Here is a 5154-nt window from a genome sequence, read left to right on the forward strand (position 1 = left end):
TCTTTCACTTATTTATACCTCCATTTGTCTTTTTTCACATGCATTCTTTCATTCTCTCACATTCGTTCCTCTAGCTCCCTCCAACTCCTTCATCCATTCTTCTCCTCAGCCCTCCTCCCCTAGAATCTTAACCACATTCTCTGGCCAGCTTTCATCATCTTCCATTCCTCTCCAACATCCTTCCCATACATGCTCCCATATTTCTTCCTCCCATTCACATATTCTACACTTTCTGTTCTATTCTTTTTCCCAGTACATCGCCTCCCTTACCTCGTTTCCTAATCTAAATCTTGCTATTCTGGTCCACCTTCTCTCTCCCCATTCCTTTTCTCAATACTTTGGCACTCCTTCCTTTTTTATGATCTTATACCATTTATTGTAATTTGATTCCTCAATCATTCCCCATTTTTCTATTAATTGTCTTTCCCTCTCCCTTTTTTCCAATTCTTCATAGTTTACTCTAGTCACGTCTTCTATTTCTCTACCATTAAAGAAGTCCCTCCTTTCTTCTTCCCATCTCATTAATTCGATCGCCCTCCCTCTCCTCTCTTCTACCTGCATCAAACCCTTTTTTACCACTTTCCCTCCCTTAACTTCGTCACAAATTTCCATGCCCTCTGTCCCGCTCAAATACTTAACTTATCCCTTTGCGCTTCTTTTCTCACCATATATCCTGGTGACCTCCAGTCTGCCCGTAGTGTCCACCTTATATACTATTCCCCAACTCTGTTTCAGTACCCCTGCTCCTTTTTTTATCCTTTCTCTTATATGAGCTGTATGATCTCCATTCGCTTGTAGGATATATCCCAAATATTTATACTCTTTCACTTTTTCTAACTTCATTCCCTTCCATCTCCTTGTCCATTCTTTCTTCCTTCCCCCTCCTTTTCTATACCTCATTATCTTTATCTTTTCTACATTTACATTCAGCTTTTTCCCAACTAAGTATTTTCCTAATCCTGTAATTAATCCCGCCATCCCCTCTTCATCCTCTGCCATCAACACTATGTCGTCGGCGTATGCCAGTGTATATATCTTTTCCTTCCCTATCCTAACTCCTCCCCAACCTTTTCTCCTCATTTTTTCTTCCAAATCTGATATTAATAAATTAAATAAAAGTGAGCGCAGAGGACGTCCTAGTCGCACACCTCTCACCAACCAGAAACTATCTCCTACTTGTTCTCCTACCTTTACCCTGCTTTTCGTCTCACTGAAAATTTCTGAAACTTTCTTTATTAATCCCTCTCTTATCCCCTTTTTTTACCATAACTTTTTCTATTTCACCTCGGTCTAATGAGTCAAACGCCGCCTTTAAGTCCACGAACATTGCTATTATTGCCCCTTTTTCCCTTTTAATTCTCTTATTTACTAGATAGTTCAGAACATATATGTTCTCCATTACCCCCATTCATTTTCTAACCCCTGTCTCATTCGGTGACTCGATTTTTTTTTCTTCAACTTCTATCTTCAATCTCTCCGACAAAGTAGTTACATATACTTTATACAGCGTTGGCATCAACGTCACCCTCCCTATAATCCTTAACCTCTTCTCCTTTGCCTTTCTTTATTATTGGTATAATTACTCCTTCCATCCTTCATTATTCCTAAAACTTTAACTATTTCTTCCCTTGAAATTTCCTCTTCCTCGTCTCTTTCTCTACCATATTTTCCTCCTTTTACAACTTTTCTCTCTACTCCTTCTAGCACATCCAAAAAATATTTCTTCCATTCTACCATTTCAATATCTTGGTTTACACTTTTTCTTTCTCTATTTACTATCTTCCATACCTCTTCTTCCGTCCTAGCTTTCTCCGCCTCTTCCTCAAACCTTTTATTCTTTTCCTCATTCATTGGATAACACAACTCAATATACTCTTTCTTTTTTTTCCCTATATGCTTCCCCATTATTTTTTCTTTTCTCCAGTTTCTTAATTCCTTTCTGACCTCCTGTTTTCTATTTACAGTCCTTATCCTAACCACTTCTATTCCCACTTTTACTAAATTCATTTTTGTTTGTGCACTCTAATCCTATTGTTATTTCACTTATCATTTTTTCCATCTGCTCGTCCACATTTCCCTCTCTCATTTTGATATTTCTGACCATTTCTCTAAACTGTTCTTTTCCTTCACATGACCATTCCCCTTTTCCTACACTTATACATTTGCTTCCCTTTTATTCATATTGGTATTGCTTGTTTGTCCATCTAATGTCACCATTGAGGAGAAAGTGATCCGAATCAATATAGTCACCTACCTCTAGCTTCTTAACCTTCTCTCTTACCTCATCATCCACTATCACATGATCAATTACCGTTCCCCTTTCACCTCCTGAGCGTGTATATGCCCCTTTTTCATCTCCTTCTATATTTCCGTTTAAGATATACCATTCCAACTCCTCTAAGCTCTCCAACAACTTTTTTATCTCCCTATTTAGTACCTTATCTTTGGATTTTCTTCCTCCCCCTTCTCCTTATTCCCTTCCTTCTCTGTCTCCGGTTCTCGCATTGAAATCCCCAACTATTATCAGTCTAATCTCTGGTTTATATTCTTCAATTATTTTTTTGATCTCCTCTGCTTTCTCCTGCATATCATCGTTCACATAAACCCCCACTACCTTCCACTTCTTTCCTCCCATCATTACCTCTTCTACTATTAATCCTTCTTTTTGTTCTATCCTGATTTCCTTATCTTTACCTGCTATACATTCATTCCTTACTCCCATCACCATTCCTGCCATTACTCTGCCCTTTTTATTCTTCCTCTTTGCATTTTGCACTTGCCATTTGTAACCTCTTGGTAAACTTCCCCTTACTCTTTCCCATCCTTTTTCATCTAAGCACGTCTCCATCATTATGACTACATTCCATGTGTCAAATTTCTCATAAACTCCCTATCCTTTCTCTCCAATCCTGCTATATTCTAGTAACAAATCTTCCATTCTTTCCTACTTTCGTTTCACATATTTGTTCCATCTTACTATTTCTTATTTACATATCTCCCGTTCCTTCCTCCCCTAGTTTCCCCGCACCTCATTTCCTACTATCTGTTCCCTTTCTTCATCCCAATCCCACCATACTCCGTCTATCTGTATTCTCCCATACTTAACCCATGTTCTCTTTCCCTTTTTTCTTTCCTCTTCCGCTATTTTCCTTAATTTATACTGCATCTTCCTTTCTACCCATGTCAAATCATCCTCTATTCTATTTGGGCTTTCATATAATAACCTCTTCTTTGTCATCACCTCCCTTTTATGTTCCAATTTCTTTAGTTTCACCAGTACCATAATCTCCCCTCTTCGTTCTTCCCTTCCTACATTTCGCATTTCCTCTATCTCTACCTTAGCATTATTCCTTTTTAGTATTTCGTCCACCCCTTCCTTCAGCTCTTTTCCTTCTTATCATATACCCTTTATCACTATGTCTATTTTTTCCCCTCTCTTTCCTTTCTATTCTTTGTTCTATTTTTCTCATCCTTTCCATCTCCTTATTCCCACTCCCGCCCCCACCACAATCCTGGTTCTCCTGCTTTTCGTCATAAATCCCCATTACCTCTATCATCACTTTGCGAATTGCCTTTAGTCTTTCCTCTTTCATCGAAACTTCACTTTCATCTCCTCTTCCGTCAGCCCCCTGCTATTATCACTCTTCCCTACCAAACTCTGCTTTTCTGGCGGCGATCTAAACATTTTTTGATATTTTGCGCTCCCACCGATATATTCCTGCTCTCCACTGTTTTCCCTCTCCCGTCTCTTCCTTTTAATAAAAGCCTCAATTGAGCCTACGCTTTTTGCTCTTAATCTCTCCTTTTCTATAGCTTTCTTATACTTCCCACTTGCCTTCCTTTCCTTGATCTCCTCTTTCGGCATACTGAACATTTTCTGCTCGAAATCGGTTTCATCCGCAGAGATAATCGCTCCGCTAACCATGAATCAAATTCAAACTCTCCCGCCTTCTATGCTTCTCTGCCTCTATATGTCGTCGCGGTCTGGTACCTGTCTCGCCTATCGGCGACGCTACCCAACCCTGCTACTCCCAACCCGATCAAAGCAATCCTCCCACCCTGCACAAGTCTCCAAACAACCCAACCTCAACTTGCACACAAATCTGTCTCAATCCTCCAAAATATCTAACTCCCCTTTACAATCTCACAATCCCTCAATTAATCTCTCACATCCATACCCTTCTACACACTTCCACAATCTACTCACCTCAAATTTCACCACAATATCAGAAAAACTCAGCATCAACAATTCCCACTACATTTTTCGCCCTACAGGCGTTTGGCATCAAACAATAGACTATGATAGAACTATGCCCTCAAAATGAAATTATTCTCAACTAAATGGCAAAGTTATTTTGTATGTGTATTGTAATCATTCAAGAATTTGAAGGTTCAAATTCTATGGGGTTTGAAAATTCTCCTTGTATAAAGACTACAATCAATTTTGTAATTTAAAAAAATAATAAAAACTTGCTACGAAGATACAGTAACATATGAGTCGTTGTTGAATGATGTATAAAAAGAAGAAAGGTATGCGTTTATTTGTAAATGAATAATATTAATTTTTTCGAATATCATTTCTGATTGCACGGCAAAAAGTTAACTAAAAAAACCCTTACAAAAGTGACTTCTGTCGAAAATGGAGATTTAAGACTTTCGTTGGAATTGGACTGATTCAAGCGATTTTTTTTAGAAATGAAGCGCTTTTTTATTATTCTATTGTTTTAAACAAAATTTAGGAAGACAAATATGGTCAGGAAAGGTCTTAAAGAAAGGTAAGAGGCTAGGAAAAATGTTGGGTCCGGAAAAATGATGATTATATAGTTCTGCAACGCAAACATTTCAAGGTACATAATTTTTCAAAATTTATAATCATATAAAGCAAACTGTTCACAATTTGACCATTTTAAATACAACACGTTTCAACATCAAAGCATTACAAATTATATATAGCATGCATCGCAAAATGAAATTATAAAAAATGTTCAGCTTTACAATTTGAAGAGCCTAAAATTAAAAATACAATAGCGTCGAAAATTGAACAATTGTACAATTATGCAATTGTTTCATTTCAAAAATAAAGGCTTAATAGTTTTAATGTTTCCAAATGAAAACTTTCCTAATCAAATTAAATTGAAGGACAATTTCAATTTT

This window comes from Belonocnema kinseyi, chromosome 10 (assembly GCF_010883055.1).
Source record: "Belonocnema kinseyi isolate 2016_QV_RU_SX_M_011 chromosome 10, B_treatae_v1, whole genome shotgun sequence".
Taxonomy (NCBI): domain Eukaryota; kingdom Metazoa; phylum Arthropoda; class Insecta; order Hymenoptera; family Cynipidae; genus Belonocnema; species Belonocnema kinseyi.